The sequence below is a fragment of the Oryza sativa genome, chromosome 12 (assembly GCF_034140825.1).
Source record: "Oryza sativa Japonica Group chromosome 12, ASM3414082v1".
NCBI lineage: Eukaryota > Viridiplantae > Streptophyta > Magnoliopsida > Poales > Poaceae > Oryza > Oryza sativa.
The window spans coordinates 13,252,602-13,270,994 of record NC_089046.1 but is presented as its reverse complement, the minus strand read 5'-3'; the positions used below and the strand labels follow the sequence as shown (position 1 = coordinate 13,270,994).

The 18,393-nt window shown below is 41.7% G+C and overlaps 1 long non-coding RNA gene across 3 annotated transcripts; it reads right to left on the bottom strand.

The window, feature by feature from the left end:
* Positions 1–4,583: 4,583 nt before the first annotated feature.
* Positions 4,584–10,014, bottom strand: LOC4352071 (uncharacterized). 3 transcript variants are annotated; one of them, XR_010738442.1, is made up of 8 exons: positions 9,264–10,014; positions 8,906–9,194; positions 8,122–8,823; positions 6,949–6,987; positions 6,529–6,591; positions 6,301–6,374; positions 5,206–5,377; positions 4,584–5,100 (listed from the first exon to the last, which is right to left on the bottom strand). It is a non-coding gene; the product is annotated as an uncharacterized lncRNA (long non-coding RNA). The 3 variants fall into 3 exon arrangements; XR_010738445.1 differs by having other exon boundaries at positions 9,270–10,003; XR_010738444.1 differs by lacking the exon at positions 4,584–5,100 and having other exon boundaries at positions 5,151–5,377; positions 6,949–7,236; positions 9,270–10,003.
* Between the last annotated feature and the right edge of the window lie 8,379 nt (positions 10,015–18,393).

Genomic DNA, 18,393 nt, shown 5'->3' with positions numbered 1-18,393 from the left:
GCTGAGTGTTGACTTGACTACCCAAGAAGATGACGAGGTGGCGCGACGTCCTTCGGCTCTCGGCGTTGAGGAGCCAAAAGAGGCAAGGGGCCAGGCGGGGCCTTGCGGTGGTGGTCGGCGCGGCGGCAGTCTGACGGTCGTCGGCTTGTCGCACACCCACGCGGCGACGTGCGACAGCGGCCGGTGGTCGGTGGGCGTGGCCGCGTAGCCACTTGGTGGTCGGCGAACTGCGAAGGCACGGCGGCGGTGCTGGAGCCTGGATGCACGCATGCGGCGTGCGGCGCGGTGCTGCCTGGCTATTTGCCTGCCTGCGTTCTGCCCTGATCTGAACTGTGAAGTGAAGGCTAGGGTTTGTGCTTGGCACTTTGTTTGGTGGGCCTTTTGGATGTGGGCTGGCTGTTGCCTGTTGTGTTGGCCTGTTGGGCGCTTGCCTGTTGGGCTGCTGTCCATCTATCCGGGTAATATACGGATAGATTATCGGGTAATACCCGCGTAATTTCCCGGATAATCCGTATCCATCGGATACCACTCTCCCGAACCCGATCTCATATCCGCAAAAAATTACCCGTATTCGAACCCTGTATCCATGTAAGGGTCCGGGTACCCAAATTCCCGACCCGAATTTGACCCGAAATAATGTGGCCGGGCGGGCGGTCGGGAAATACCCGCCCCGTTTTCAGTCCTAAACGAATCCGATTTTCGTCCTTCAACCACAAAACCAGATATTACAGGTCCCTCAACTATCAAAACCGGTGCAGATTAGGTCCCTCGGCGGTTTGACGGCGGTTTTGCCTGATGTGGCGCCTATGTGGCTAATTTAACTCTGTCTCGATCTGACGTGGTACCGACGTGGCGTTTACGTGGCAATTCAATCAAAAATAATAATAAACCTTGTGGGACCCACATGTCAGTTTCACACAGAAATTAATAAAAAATGGTGGGGCCCACGCGGGCCCCATATGTCATTCTCAACCCCCTTCTTCCTCAATCCCCATCCCCTCTCATCAACTCTCTCTCCCCTCTCCTCTCTCGCGACGGAGGCATGGCTCTGGCGACTGCGGCGGCCGGTGGAGAGGAGTTGGGCGTCGGTGCTCATGCCACCGCCTCCTCCATTGACCTCGCCGTCACCGGCGACCTCTCGCCCAATCCGCCGCCATGCCTCCGGTGGTGACCCACTAGCCCTGCTCGCTCCCATCCCCTATGGCTTCCGAGCGCCCGATGCTCGATGCCCGATGCCTCGCTGCCACCGCCGACGTTGTCGCTTCTCCCTCGAGGTGCCCGACCCCTTCCGCCGGGAGCCTGACCCGTCGGCCGTGTCATAGTGGGAGGTGGAGGAGGAGGAGGAGGAGGAGGAGGAGGAGGGGGGCAGTGAGGAGGAGTCCCACGCGGTTGTTGTCAGGGAGCCCTCCTCCGCGGCGCACAGCAGCCGGGCGAGGAGAGGCGGCCCTCCTCTGTACCGTACTTATCTACTTATCATCTACGTGTACCGTGTTTATCCCATCTGTTTTCCCCTTTATTTCTTTACAGCTGAACTAATTTCCTAATCTCAAAAGGCAGGCAAAATTAGTTGAAACAGTGGCGGCGGCAACCCACTGATGAGCTCCGGCCCTCCGTGGATGGTGGACGAGCGCGCTTGGCTGGATGGTGGTGGAGCGAGCTGGAGAGGACGGCGGCCAGCCACCGCGAGCTTGTTAGAATAATTGGGCTAGGCCCAACTTATCCTATTAAATCTCAAAGGCCCATAATAAGTGTTAAGGATAATAATACCACCTCAGGATTTAAGCGAGGAATATCTCAACCTAAATAGGGAGTTATTGGAGGCCCCCTATTTAGTTCTTGACTGGTTGAGGTGAGGGTCAGGATGCTAAACGCGCGCGCGCGCGCCGGCCGAGGCCGAGGCGTGGCGTGGCTGGCGGCGGCATGCGTCACGTCGCTATTCTTTTGCAGCCACTAACCACGTTCCCACGACTCTCTCCGCAACAGCGCGTCCACGTTCCAACGACTGCCTCTCTCTCCTGAGCGATAAGGAGGCCGCAAGTCTGATCTGTGTGGGACACTTGCTTCTTTCCCGGTGTTAGTTCCTCCTCCTCCGTGCCAGTGCTGTTTCTCGCTTCCTCGCTTCTGATCTCTTGCGCGCACGAGAGATTGGAAGGAGCCGTGCCTCCGAAACCACATTCGCCTGAGATCTGCACCGGGTAGGCGGGTGATCAGGTTTTTTGGGAGTGCCTATCGCACGACTGCTCGCCATGTCTGGAGTTCCCCCCGCCGCTGCTGGAGGAGATGGCACAGGTGGTGCGCCGCCAGGAGCTGGAGCCGGCGGTGGTGCGCCAGGAGCCGGTGCCGCGAACAACAACATCAACGGAGGCAATTCTGCCTCACAATCCAGTGGAGGGCCATTCTCGAGGTGTATCCTTCTTCTGTTCCCTTTGTTAGCGCTATCGCTTTACTGTCATGTGCGCTATGTTCCTGTTCCTGACCTTCATGATGCCTCAAGCATGTTATTGAGTTACTGTAATGTTTCTGTTCCTGACATTCATGATGCGCATAGTATGCTACTGGTTATGTTAAGATCACCCTACACTGCTTATGTCATGATTATTGCTTTAACATTTTGGATTAAAATATGCCGATTCATGACTATATTTTCAACAGAGCTTGTGTGGAAAGGAGGCTCGTTTTGTTTCTTCTTCATGCAACCCCCGTTCTTGTCTCTTGATTGTCTTCCCTTGGAATCGACATCAAAAAGGAATTTTTCTCACAGTTTTCCCGTGACCATTTACTGTGATCAATAGGAAAGGAAAATGGCGCCTTCAACACGCGGAAGCGGCGAGCCTTCTCGGCGGCGTCCTTGTACGTGCGCCCGTGCTCCGGCATGCTTCGGCCGCCGTTGTCGTCGGAGCTTGGAGGCGGCGGGAGTGAGGAAGAAGAGGGAGAGCCGAGAGGGGAGAGGGAATGACATGTGGGGCCCACGTGGGCCCCACCATTTTTTTAGCTGACATGTGGGCCCGTGGTTTTTATTATTTTTCGAGATATAATTGTCACGTAAGCGCCACTTCAATGCCATGTCAGATCGAGACCGAGTCAAATTAGCCACGTAGGCGCCACGTCAGCCAAAACCGCCATCGAAACCACCGAGTGACCTAATCTGCACCGGTTTTGATAGTCGAGGGACCCGTTGTATCTGGTTTTGGTGTTGAAGGACGAAAATCGGATTCGTTGACAAGTTAAGGGACCTTAGATGAACTTATTCCAAGAGCCGAAAATGCTATTCGGCGGTCACGTGTCGCGTGCGGAGCGGGCGGCGGTCCGGCGGACGCCCGAGAGAACCGGAGGTGCGATTTTTCTTTTTTTTGTTAAATGCAAAGGGATTAGCTAAAAGCTGTCGAGTTTTTTTAAAAACTTTCAAATCTAACTATAGTATATAATTCCACTAGAACTATACTATAATAATAATAATAATAATAATAATAATAATAATAATAATAATAATAATAATAATAATAATAATAATAATAATAATAATAATAATAATAATAATAATAATAATAATAACAACAACTTGTATATATATATGTATTAAAATAATATATGCAACTTTATATCTAATTTATATAGAAATAAGAATGTAGTTATAGTGTAGTGTAACTATAATATAAATAGCATGTAAGTAGAAAGTAACTTAGATGTAACTTGAACAAATCTACCATAAACATGCGATGATGTGATTAGCTTGTGAAAAAAGGGTTTAGATCCGATAGTAAAATATCTCAAGTACAAATCTTAACGCGGAATCAACTGCTTAAAAAATTGACTGTCGACAGTTAGCTAGCAGTCGAGAGATTCTCTAGTGCAAAAATTAGGATGTGGATGTCATGATGTTGGACTTTGGCCTAAATTAGTACTTTGCTGTAGCATGAGTAGGGAGTACCTATGTGATCTGCATTGTTCGTGTTAAATTAGTACTAGAGGCTGGGGCGCGCCAATGGCGCGCCGCCTGCATAAGATTTTTCTGTAATTCACTCTTTAAACCTTTTGTTACGTTATTTAAACCTTTTGTTACGTTAATTGTCTTTGGACCTACCTGTTGTGCATTTAGTAACAAATCTTAGTATAAATATGGCTTATCTGCTATACTAACATTTATCTTTCGCTAGTAAAATCACAATTGGCTATCTACACTTCTCGGGCATTATCTCTACTACTATAAAAATCAAAAATATTTTTACCGATATTTGATACATCATCCATGTATAAATCGGTTTTTAACTTCGTTTGCTTTTAGAAATCATTCACTTTTGGTAAAACATAAGGAATCATATAAGAAATTTGTTTAAAAAAACTCGCATGCTAACTTGAGACGACCGGACTCCTAACTGCAGCTCATGATTTTCTAAAAATATATAAAGCGAACTCCCACTGTGATTTTCATCTTAACTAAACCATATAACAATAATAATAAGATTAAAATAGACTTCGACCGTTGCAACACACGGGCATTTTTTCTAGTCTTTTAATAAAAGAAAATCACATATAACAGAATATAGAGAACCAATGGTTATATTAAGAACATTTCACCAGGATCATGGTAAGAAAATTGAAGCTGGTTGAATATAATTAGCTAGTTTTACACTACTGACTTGAACAATTCTGTGTAGTAACGACATATAGATTTGAATATCTTCACCACTTGGGAAACAAATGTGAACTACATAAACATGTGGATATGCAATCTTGTAGCACCAGCGCAGATTGCTTGGCAGGTCTCATAGTAACTTGAACAACCTTCAAATGATAAAGTTCTATGGTTTAGATTCAGTGCTCTTTCAGATAACATGTTGGTAAGACCTTTGAATACTTGAATTTAAGTATTCAATCAGAATACTTGAATCACATATTTCAACACTTGAATTCAATGGGAGGAGCCATCTTTCTTTTTCCTTGATTTTACCAATTTACCATCAACACCATTTTGACAAATGATCTGATTACTCGTGGTCTATGTATTTGCATCACTATGAGAATATTCTTCCTGACATTTTTGGCGCCGAGCTGACTGAGCATACGCTAAAGTTCCACCCGCAAGTAATACACCAGAAACAACTGCAAGAGCTCTCATGTTGATATTTGTAAAGAATAAGGAACATGAGATAAGAACTAAATGATCGGCTTACTAAAATTTAGAAATATAATGTTAAAACAGCACACCTTCTCAAAGACAAAAGGTTGTGTCCATGCTCTGTCAGTTGCAATAACTGAAGAGATGGCATTGTTGCTAAGTAGACACCAAAAAAAATATAACCGTTTAGCTCTAAGAAAATATTGAAGACTAAGAAAGACCGCCTCTGTGATGATACAACATCAATATATTAATTTCAACCTGTTAAGATTAATAAGCAGAAAAATATATATCATATAATTGCCAAAACGGAACGCATTGCAAAGTGTTGTTAAAAAATAAAGTAGAGAAAACATGACAAGCAAGATAGATCTAAAAATGGGCAGCAAAGCTACCAGACAAAAACAGAGGGGATAGCAGTATGTTACACAGATACCACAAAAAAAGTGTAATTGTTTCTATCTGCCTGAAGTCAGCAGCTGGGTGAGATATAAGCTATATGCTCTCAATCATGAACAAACTTACTGCAGACCTGAGTTCCACTGACTGACAGATGAAAAATACTCCCCAACAGCTAGCAACCAATACATTGTGGTAGTTAATATTACCTAGATATAAATCCCATCCCACAAATAAAAAGGCTCAACAAAACAGTAAAAGAAATTTTGGACATTCAGAGGACCCGTTTGGACAGGGGCAACTGTCCACTAACAAATCACAGCCTGAACATAATCATAGCTGTTTGCAGTAGCATATGCATCAACAGAAGCAATGACAAGAGGTGTTTTGTGGCCCACGAGCAAAGCTACCAGACAAAAATATATGACCCCTTCACACCCCCCACCTACTGTGTAGTGTGCACACGAGCAGCAACACATCCTACCATACAAGCCATTAACTCTCCATCCCAAGATTAGATTTCAAAGGTTAACATGACAATTATGACAAAACAGATCAGGAGAAAATCCAAAAAGTATTTTTCTCATCCAAGGTTGCACCTATTAACTGACCAATCACATTGTTTTTAGTGGCAATGTAAAATGTTATAGGAGTGGAAACATCTCGGCTATACCACTCATGGTCACACTATCAAGAATGGCAATCTATACAACAAAAGGTTATATCAATGTTATAGCCAAAAATAAAAATTAAATGAGTGGTTTAAAAAAGTTCAAGATTCTTACATGTGGCTTCAAGTAGGTGCGTAGATCATAAATAATTTGTACAAAGCCTCAAAAATATCCTTGCACTCATTCAGCTTGGATAGTTTGATAGGAAAAAAAATACCAAGGTTAACACTGAAACAAACCTTTGGAAATGAAAAAGAAAAAAAATAGTTGCCTGTGTTTATAGGTTTCAAGTGGCAAAAGTAAATTTAATTTATTATGTATGCACATAGTGGTAGAGGTTACCAGCATGCACATGCGCATGGAGACTTTGATTGCTGACTTGTTGTGGCAGTGCTGCTGGGTGTCCTGCAATCAAACAAGTCAGGGAAAATGCACAACCGTTGTGTGGAAGCATGAATGCCTAAAAAAAAATTAAATGCAGACGTTCATTAAGATGAGAAAAAGCAAGATTCAAACAGCTGAAAATGCTTTCCAGGGGCACACATGTGATTTAGCCCTGCAGAAACTACAAGAAATTAAAAACCATTCTAAGGGAGCACATGTAACACATGCGAATTGAAAAGATGTAATCATAACCCACACAATATACAAGGGGCGGTAAAAACTATACAAGTAATTAAAGATCACTTTTAGGCAAATAAACATTGGAAAAATGTTATCCGGACGCTATGCTAAAACCCATGTTCTGGAGTGCCCACATACCTAGCATTTGTGAGAATTTCCAGCCCAGCACTTCAATACCTGCAACTTATACCATACGAAGAACCATGAGCCTGAAATCACATCTTAGAGTAATGTAACAGTACCATGTTCATCAGTGCATCTTAGTATGCTCAAATTTGGAAGTAGCATCAACACGACAATATTTTTCTCGGACTTAGAGTGAGAGAGAAATCAGTAGGCCTCACAACCATTGATGCTTTCTACGTAGAGGTCTAACTGACGTAAGCCAACATATTCAACATGTGAGGTTGAGGCACAATATTAGATCTGTAATTAGTACAGGTTGTCACTATAGAAAATAATACCAAATCAAAAATAAATTATACATCAATTATAAGAAGCAAACCCAAGGAATGGTTGAAGCTGCAACCAGAGCATGCAAAATCTTTAGGTTCAGATGGTGGTAGAGGTTATTAATGAGGTCCCTAAACCCTGAACCCTATGCAAATCTGACATAGTTAAACTAACAATCTTGCATGATAAATAAATGAACTGACCCTCCATTAGTTGGGTTTATTTAGCTACATATAATGTAAGCATTCAAATGTATTGTAAATCTCAAGATTCCCATAAACAGAAATTCATGCAGTGATTAACTTGAAGTAATAGCGTACTGCTGCTAGCAGACCTAACAACTCTTCATACGAAAATGTTTAAAGTACTTAGGTATTCAGGATGTCTACGGAATTATTTGGTACATACAAATTATAGCATTAAACCAGATCATCCCAACTTTTACTCGTAAGACTTGAAATTCTATCTTGGTCCGTTTAGTAAACTATTTTCTTGCTAGACCTTAAATTGCCATGGAAATGCATGTGATTATCCCAAGTAATGCAATATCCCAGTAAAATTAATGGAAACATAACATTACCTAATGGTGTGAGAGCCGGTTTTTGTAGGCCATCAGAGCTTGTCAAAGAAAGGATACTACATCTAAAGACCTAATGTATAGGGCCGCCTTATAAACCCTTCTTCTTTCAATGTTTCATGGGAGACAATAGCACATGGCACATTTCTTGACATTTAACCAGATAAACACAGGACAAGCCAAATAAAAGAAACATCATCCTATGCCCTAGCAACCAGGATTGTACATTCCACCTCTAGAAGGGCAGACATCAAACAATGCCTTAGTAATTAGGACTATACATTTTTCACCTCTAGAAGGCAGATGCTGATTCCTTTAGAATAACAGAACTTCCACCTGAAATGAAATCATATTTATCTCAAAACAGGATCTTCGATAAGTCCCAGCAGTAAGTCATGACTCATTTCCGGTTATCAGCCATGGGCCACTGTCTCAAGGTATATTAGGCCCACAAGCCTCAAAACCAGAAAAATAAACCTATTAGAGATTATAAACATTCAACAAAAATACAATATCTCACCTTTTAACCACATTAGTTCTTTTTTTCTATGATATGAAACGGGAATACAGAGATTAAAACTACACCATCATTTTAGCCGCAAGTCACGAAAGATCATCCAATAAATCAGTAGTACCTTCCTTTCATTTACAGGATCATGTAAAAAGGAGAAGAAACAATTCCATGATTATCACGGTGCCATCTATGTAGGTAATGTTGGTTTGCCTTGCAAACAAACTCGAACCAACCTGATCCACTCTATTAGATTATTAGCATACAGAACACATGCCATATTTTCCACTTCATATTCCTATTCTTAGAAACATATAAAATAATCTGTGGAGAAAAAAAATCCATCCCATCTTATTTCTATGCGGAAAAAATACACAAGCACCAAGCAATACTTCCGATGAGGAATTGACCACGACGTGTCTGCGGCGTGCTGAACTTATTCATTATGTCCTGTGCATCTTGACAATATAATCTGTGGAACCGGAAACTGTTGTAGCAAATGGCAAAGAAAATAATGGAAGGAGGAGAACCACAAACTGTAGGAGCTCATGTACCTACGGTATGGTAACCCCGTAGCGGAGCCTGAGCCAGAGCATGGGGCTTCTTCATCCGCAACGCCCTCGAGCCAGAGAAGCGAGCCATATCATTAACTGGGGTGCTTCTTCATCAGCAACGCCCTCGACATCCCCATCGACCTTGGTTGCAACTCCACCACCGTCATCAGATCACGCCTCTACGTTCGATCCGCGCCACCGCAGCCTGGATCTGATGCTGATGCCAGCCGCCGATGGTCAGAGCATCTCCCGCCTCCACCCTTCCAGGACGGAGCTCCACTTATCCCCACTGTTGGATCACGAATGAGAGATATTGCAAAAGAAGAAGCACACATAAGGGGATGAGAAGAAAGCTCACTGCAACCATTGAAGCAGCCAAGGCTGAGGTCGAGGTCAAGATCACCCCCGCCGGCGGTTCCTGGAGCCCATGAGACGGCAGCGATGGCGGTCGAGAGCGGTGGCAGCGGCGGCTTGCGAATCGCCCGGGTGGGAGAGGGAGGGGCGAGAGGAGGGGATGCGGGCTGCGGCGGCGCTTCTCCACCATACAGCCGCCGGCAGGCCTCTCCCCTCTTTATTGCTGTTGCCGCCTCTCACTCCTCAAATCGACGGACAACCGTCCCCTATGCCATGAAGTTGCGGCGATGGCGGCCGGCTCCACGCCTCCACCCCAGGTCGACCGCTCATAGCGGTCTTTGGCGGTGAAGGACGGAGGTGTGGCGGAGGATGCAGCGGTGACGCTCGGCGATGGCGACGACAGCGGATGACGACGTTGCGTCAGTCAGATCCGCGTCCCCCAAACACATGGAGGTCGGATCCGCCTCCTCTACAGCGACGACGGCAGCGGCGGCGTGAGCCAGAGGTGGCGCACTCGGCGACGGCCACGCGAGGCAGAGGGGAAGGAAGAGGAGGCAGAGGCGGAGCTGGCGGCGCGAGGGGGAGGTAGAGGCGGAGGCGGCGGCGACGCGACGGCAACGGAGGTGGAGGCGGCGGCGCGAGGGGGAGGCGGAGGTGGCGCTCGGCGGCTTCGGCGGGAGAGGGAGAGGGAGGGGAGGGCGAGACGGGAGCGGGGAGGGCACGCGGGTAGTGGCGGCTAGGGTTGGGGGGAGAGTGGGGGACTGGGAGTGGATGAGTGCGCGTATTTATTCGAAAAAGCCCTTATTCTTCCACATTTTAGAACGTAGTCCTAGAGCGCGATTTTTCCCTCCTTATCATAGAATATCCACCTTTTATAAGGTCTTAAACATAAAATATTGTCTCATAGGTACTGTTGGTGAGGGACATAGAACGAATTACGCACAAACTGGAGGGTTTTTTTTTGAAAAATTCCACCGCCCCGCACTATTGCTAGCCTACGTGGACCACGCGAGAGGCCGCCCCTTCTGCGGCTGTTAATAAAAACACGCCAAAAAAACACTGTAGTAATCCTACGTGGATACGCCCAGAACTCACCCCATGCGCCACACTTGATAGTTTCTAATGTGTTTTCTTCCTGCATGCACAGAATTAGTTTGAGGAACTCCATGGTCAAAATTTGGTCCATGAATTTTTCTGATTTTAGTGTCCAAAATGATTTTATTGCTTGTAGTTGTTTTATACAAGCACCATGGACTGAAGGTTTGTTTGGGTTAGGGGGGAACGGATGTGATTATAGGTCAGTGGTTAAAATGTGGATCTGCTTATAGGTCACTGGTTTTAGAGTGGATGTTTAATTTGTAGGCGGAATGGAATGGATGTACTTAACCACATAATTTTGCTTACTGTAGAAGTAAATTTAGGTTTAAGTGGTAGTTAACTTTTGGGTGTAAATAGTAAGGATTTGTTTCGTTGCAGGTTGTGAGATTTCATAAAAAATGGGTAGCATTACCCATCACACATGATCTTTTTTCAGAACTATTTTTGTAGTTCAAGCAAGGTTCCAACTTCCGAAGTTTTTGTCATGCTGATAGACACACCTAGCTGAACATGTAGCTTTATGGATCAAATGGCTTCTTCTAAACTAAGCAGGAGTAACAGATTGTTGTACATGATATAGACTAACATTTATTAGGCTGCTCCTATATTAGCATTTCGTTGGTTTATTGGGTCAAGTTCGAATTCAATCAACAAGTAGGGACTGGGTCAGGCCGTCAGGGTCCAATATATAAAGGCTTACAGGCCCCAGTTTATGCCTGAGTTTGCTGACTTTGCATATGCAGTGATCGATGTGGGTCTGAACCTCTCCCACTTGTTCCGGTGAAGTCTGGTATGAAGTTGATAAATTTTGGTTTTTCATTTAACTGAAGTGATGTTTGTAGAATAGTAATTAAATCCATTTTGTTTGATCAGATTAACTGATGAACTGGTCATGGTCATGTGTTAACTGCCACGTCAAAGATGGACATTGCCATCGAACCTGCATGAAAACCAGGGAAATGACCATGGTGGCGTCAGCTATTCTTTTTCGTGGTCTCCACTTGTTAGCACATACATTAGTCTTTTTCATGGGGACAAGCATTTGTTTTCCAGAAAACTACAATTTTTTTTCAATTTACTTTTCATAGGGACAAGCGTTTCTCTTCTTCATGGGGACAATCAAGTATAAGATGATTTTTTTTCTAGACTTGAGAGGTAATTTTAACATATTTCAAAAGTAATTTACATGTTACAAGAAAGTATAACTTTTACATGGTCAAAAAGTAACTTTCTGTAAGACTATTTCAAGTACTGATTTTTTATTCCTTTTTCATTTTTTTCATGCATTATCAAAAAATTTTTTTGCTTTGTTTTCACTGTAGAAGGAATGAATGAAAACTAATGAAAACCAATCACAAAATGCAAAGTTTCTAGCTTTAGAAATAATTTTATCAATTTCCTAGAGTAACTTTCATGTCACTTGAAAGTAACTTTTACATGGTCAAAAAGTAATTTTTTTGTAACATTTAATTTCTATATGCATCAGTTGTTATGCAATTATAGAACAATATCTAATACTATTTCCCACACATTTTAATTGGTTCAAATAAAACATCTATGGGCTCTCACTGAGATAATGAAAAAAAACATGGATCATGGTTCAAGGATCTGAAGAATAAAGGTCAGATATCATGCGGGATACTTAGGCTAGAGTTCAATGCACGTGGTTAGTGAAGATTCCATATGGCATACTATAGAGGTATTGTGTGCGTATAAGATGCGGAGTCGAATTTGGAAGAAGTCCAAATTTGGTATGATTGGTTATGTAAAGTTTGTTTCTTGTACGAGAAGGTTTCCTATATGGATTAGGACTTCTAGTATGAGTTTGGTTTGTGGCTTTAGGCTGTCTACCTCATGTATAAATAGAGGTTGGGCGTGAGGCTTCCTGGTATCGCTTTTGAGAGTATTGAGTTGATAGTTTAGTTAGGGTTTCGAGTTTAGTCGAGATTTTTGTAAGGAGTGCTGTTGTTGCACTTTGTAAACACAGAGAGAAGCAATAAAGTTGTCATCCACTTTGAGAGTTCTTTGATTTGGGTTTCATCGGGTTTGGCGGTCTAACCGGCAACATACCGGCGGTCAGACCGGCGGCAAAGCGGCGGTCAGACCGGCGACAGACCTGCGGTCAGACCAGCGATGGCAACAGGAGGCAGAGCCGATCTTCAGGCGGTTGGACTGGGCGATCAACTCTGGTCAGACCGACGTTTCTCAGGCGGTCAGACCGACACATATTCTTCGGTCAGACCGTGATCCGTCGAATTTGAGAGTAATTTTTAATTCCGCAAAAATTTGGGTTTTTGGGCATACCGACCATTCACCCCACTCTGGTTGGCTTAGTTCTGGTGTTTCGATCCTACAAGTGGTATCAGAGCCTTGTTTTCTTCTTTGGATTTTAACCGATCTAGAGTTTTTGCCATGGCTAATAAGGTTACAACTAATCCCCATGTTTTCAATGGAACGAATTTTCCTTATTGGTGTAGTAAGATGTAATCTTATATCCAGGCTGAGGATCTTGATATTTGGAGATAAGTTTCTAATCCTTATGTGATTCCTGATGAAATCAATACCGCTATCTTAAAAACTGAATTTGAAAATAATTGCAAAGCTCGCAATATTCTTTTGAGTGGAATTTCTCGTTCGGATTTTGATCGTGTTTCTCATCTTAAAACTGCCCATGTGGTTTGGATTGCTTTGAGAAATTTTCATCAAGGAACTAATAACATTAAAGAACTTCGTTGGGATCTTTTCAAAAATGAGTACATAAAATTTGATATGAAACCTAGAGAAGCTTTGGATGACTATCTTTCTAGGTTTAACAAAATTTTGAGTGATATTAGATTTGTTGATTCTTCTTATGATGTTAATTACATATAATCTGAGGTTTCTCATCACTTTTTGAATGGTCTTGACATGTCTATTTGGGAGATGAAAGTTACATCGATTCAAGAGTATGTTGATATGTCTACTTTAACTTTGGATTCGCTTTACACAAAACTTAAAACTCATGAGATGAATATTCTTGCTCGTAAAGTTGATTTTAAGTCTAGTGCTTTGGTTTCTTCTTTGACTTCTTTGGATGGTGGTGCTTTTTCATCGAAGTCTTCTATTCTTGCATTGTTTAATGCCATGTCCGATGAGCAACTCGAACAGTTTGAGGAGGAGGACTTGGTTTTGCTGACTAACAAGCTTTCTCGAGCTATAAATAATGTTAGGTACAGGAAAAAAAGTGGACCAAATCGTTGCTTTGAATGTGGTGCTCTTGATCACCTTCGTTCGCATTGTCCTAAGCTTGGGAAAGGCAAAAAGGAAGATAATGGCGATAAGAAGACCAAGGAGAACAAGCCAAAGAACACATTCAAGGGGAAGAAGATCAAGGAGACTCTCAAGAAGGCATTTGATCAAGTCTATGCTGCTTTTGAGCCTCTAAGCGATGTAGATGGAGAAAGTGAAGATGAAGATAAGGGAAAGAACATCTTCGGTGTTTGCTTCATGGCACGTGGTGAATTGGATTCAGAGTGTGAAGACAATGAGGCTTTGGTCGCGATGAAGGAGAACGTGTGGATCGTGGATTCCGGTTGTTCGCGGCACATGACCGGTGATAAAAATTGGTTCTCCCTCAAACAAGCATCCAAGACTGAATTGATTATCTTTGGTGATGCTTCTACTAGTATTGTTCTCGCTACAGGTTTGGTCAAGGTAAATGACAAATTTGAATTGAAAAACGTAGCTTTGGTGGAGGATTTAAAGTATAATTTGCTTTTAGTTTCACAAATTGTTGATGAAAATTTTGAGGTTCACTTTAAGAAAACTAGAAGTAAAGTATTTGATTCTTGTGGTGATTATGTGTTGAATATTTCTCGCTATGGAGGAGTGTTTAAACCTGATTTTGAAAATCCTGTTTCACCTGCGATAACATGTTTGGTTGCTAAGTTTGATAAGGATGTGATGTTTTGGCATCGTAGACTTGGACATGTTGGTTTTGATCATCTCATGAGGTTAAGTGGATTGGATCTTGTTCGTGGTTTGCCTAAACTTAAGAAAGATCTTGATTTGGTTTGTACACCGTGTCATCATGCTAAGATGGTTGCTTCTTCACATGCTCCTATTGTTTCTATGATGACAGATGCACCGGGACAACTATTACACATGAACACTGTTAGTCCAGCTAGAGTGCAATCTGTTAGAGGAAAGTGGTATGTGTTGGTTATTGGTGACAATTTTTCTCGATATTCTTGGGTTTTCTTTATGGCAGATAAGGATGAGGCTTTTCAACACTTTCGATGTTTGTATCTTCGATTGAATCTTGAATTTCCTGGTTCTTTGAAAAGAAATCGAAGTGATAATGGTAGTGAGTTTAAAAATGCTTCATTTGAACAATTTTGCAACGAAAAAGGTCTTGAACATGAATTTTCTTCTCCTCGTGTTCCCCAATAATAAGGTGTTGTTGAAAGGAAGAATCGGTCTTTGGTTGAGATGGCTAGAACGATGTTGGATGAGTATCACGCTCCTAGAAAATTTTGGGCTGAGGCGGTTAACACTGCATGTTATATTTCAAATCGGGTTTTCTTGAGGTCAAAAATTGGAAAAACTTCTTATGCGCTTCGATTTGGACATCAACCCAAATTTTTACATTTGCGTGTTTTTGGTTGCAAATGCTTTGTCTTGAAATATGGAAATTTGGATAAGTTTGAGGCACGCTCTACCGATGGAATGTTTTTTAGTTACCCCGCACACCCTCATGGCTATCGTGTACTTGTTTTGGAAACTAACAAAATTGTTGAAACTTGCGAAGTTACTTTTAAGGAGGCTAGTCCAGGTACTAGACCAGAAATTGCAGGTACATTGTCATAGGTTCAGGGGGAGGATGGTTGTATTTTTGAAGACGAGAGTGATGACGACAACGACGAGGTCGGCTCGGCGGTCAGACTAGGCGCCAGGTCGGTCAGGAGGTGCGGTCAGACCGGCCAGGTTCGTTGGCTTTGACCAGTGAGGGTAAAGAACGTGAAACAACTTCAAAAACCGCTGCTCCTTTACACAATCAACGATGACATCCGCCGGAACAAATCATTGGTAATTTAGGTGAGCGGACTACAAGGTCTAAGGTAACGAGTCATGATGTTTGTTCAAATTATGCATTTGTTGCTACTTTTGAACCCAAATATGTTACTCATGCATTAATTGATGAATCGTGGATTAATGCCATGCATGAAGAACTTGAAAATTTTGAGAGAAACAAAGTTTAGACTTTAGTTGAACCACCTTCTGGACATAATATTATTGGAACCAAGTGGGTTTTCAAAAATAAACAAAATGAGGATGGTTTGATTGTGAGAAATAAAGCTAGACTTGTTGCTCAAGGTTTTACCCAGGTGGAGGGTTTGAATTTTGATGAAACTTTTGCTCCTGTTGCTAGAATTGAGGCAATTAGACTTTTGTTGACTTTTGCTGCTTCAAAAGGTTTTAAATTGTATCAAATGGATGAGAAAAATGCTTTTCTAAATGGTTTTATATAGGAGGAAGTTTATGTCAAACAACCACCAGGTTTTGAAAATCCTGATTTTCCCAACCATGTTTTTAAATTGTATAAAGCTTTGTATGGCTTGAAACAAGCACCTAGAGCATGGTATGATAGGCTTAAGAACTTTTTGCTTGCGAAAGGTTTTACAATGGGAAAGATTGATAAAACGCTTTTTGTTCTTAAGCATGGTGATAATCAACTGTTCATTCAGATTTATGTGGATGATATCATCTTTGGTTGTTTAACTCACGCTTTGGTTGTAGAGTTTGCTGAGACTATGCGTATGGAATTTGAGATGAGCATGATGGGTGAGTTATCGTACTTTTTGGGATTGCAAATTAAGCAAACACCTCAAGGTACATTTGTGCATCAAACGAAGTACATGAAGGATCTTTTGAGGCGGTTCAAGATGGAGAATTGCAAGCCAATTTCAACACCAATTGGTTCTACAGGTGTTGGATCCTGATGAAGAGGGTGAAACTATTGATCAAAAGGAGTATAGAAGTATGATTGGATCTTTGTTGTATCTAACTGTTTTTAGGCCAGACATACAATTTGCTGTGTGTTTGTGTGCATGCTTTCAAGCTTCTCCTCGTGCTTCACATCGTCAAGCAGTCAAGTGAATAATGAGGTATTTGAATCATACACTTGAGTTTGGAATTTGGTATTCTACTTCATCTTCTATATGCTTGAGTGGATATTCCGATGCTGATTTTGCTGGTTGTAGAATTGATAGGAAAAGTACTAGTGGAACATGTCATTTTCTTGGTACATCATTGATTGCATGGTCTTATAAGAAACAGTCTAGTGTTGCTCAATCAACTGCTGAATCTAAATATGTTGCTGTTGCTAGTTGTTGTTCACAGATTCTTTGGCTTATATCCACTTTGAAAGAGTATGGTCTTACTTTTGAGAAAGTACCTCTCTTTTGTGATAATACTAGTGCTATAAATATTGCTAAGAATCCTGTTCAATACTCACGCACAAAGCACATTGATATTCGTTTTCACTTTTCGAGGGATCATGTTGAGAAGGGAGATGTTGAATTGACGTTTTTGGATACAAAGTTGCAACTTGTTGATATTTTCACCAAACCATTGGATTCTAATCGCTTTGCTTTTATTCGTGGAGAATTGGGTATTATTCATCCTTTTGGCATGGTTTGAGGGGGAGTTTTTGTACCTCATGGTTTTATCAAGCAAAATTTTGACAATAAGAGAAATTGAAAAAGAGAGCTTTGTTCCATACATGTGGTATTTTCTTGTGCATGCTAGCAATACTAATAAGGTTTATTTGTCTCTAGCATAGCTTGTATGTATTTTATTCTTCTTATGAGACTTAGATATTACTTTTAAGTGAAATGATGCATGACACTTAAATTCGATACTTGAATTAAGGAAATATGCAATATTGATGCTAGCATATGGTTTGATTTATAAATGCTTAATATATTTGCTTTATTGAATTGTTATTCCTCAAATAACTTTGTAATTGCTCATTGTGCAAGAGTCTTGGAAACAGTTTTGACGACAAGGACGTACCCGAATTAATTGAGAGAAAAATATGAGCAAAATGGCTCAAATAAAAGTTAAAAAATTCTCTTGGTTGTTTTGTGCTAAAGCTTACTTGAGAAAGAGTGATAGTTGCAATAGGTATATATGTATAGTGTTTATTTTTCAACCTATGTACTTGTAAAGATGTTGCATTATAAATCGTATGAAATCATGAAATTTGATTGTTGATTTGAACTTAAGTGTAATATCTTTGGTTCATGATTATATTTTAATGCATGCTTGCTATATTATAGATGGGTTCATCTTCTTTTTATTGCAACACATGACTTGATGTGCTATATGTATGCTAAGCTCTTGAATATTAATGAACATAATTCCTATGCTTGATGAAATCATTGTCAAAAGGGGGAGACGAGAGAAGAGTTTTTTTTTGAGAAGTTTTGAGAAGAGAAGAGAGCATGTTTTTGGTTCAAGGGGGAATTTCTTTCTTTTCAAAAGTGAGAGAAGTTTTCTTTTGGATTTTAAGCACGATGTGTACATTTGTACGAAGTGTGCTTTTTACCACTTTTGTTTTTATTTTTCCAAACACCAAAACATTTTTGATGGGTTTGCCAATGTGTTCATCAAGGGGGAGATTGTAAAATCAAAGTGTTTTTGATTCCTTATTTTGTGATGAACAATTGGCATCGGTGATTATCGGTTTTGTTATTCGGAGATTATTGGCAAAGTGGTTTTGGAGATGATTGGTTTTTATAGGTGATCTACATGTATTGTTGTGATTTGGGTTCGGTCAGACCGGGCAGTGGTTGCCGGTCAGACCGGCGGTATGCGTGCGGTCAGACCGGCCAGCCCGCGGTCTGACCGGCTAATTCTGTGTCGGTTTTGGTTTCGGGTTGTTTCATTGGATATTCGTGATTGTTTCATGTTTTTGACTTCTAGATGGATACTATAGGTATGTAATACTGTTGTTTGCTAACAATGAGTCAAGTTGGAGATAGCTTGGTCTC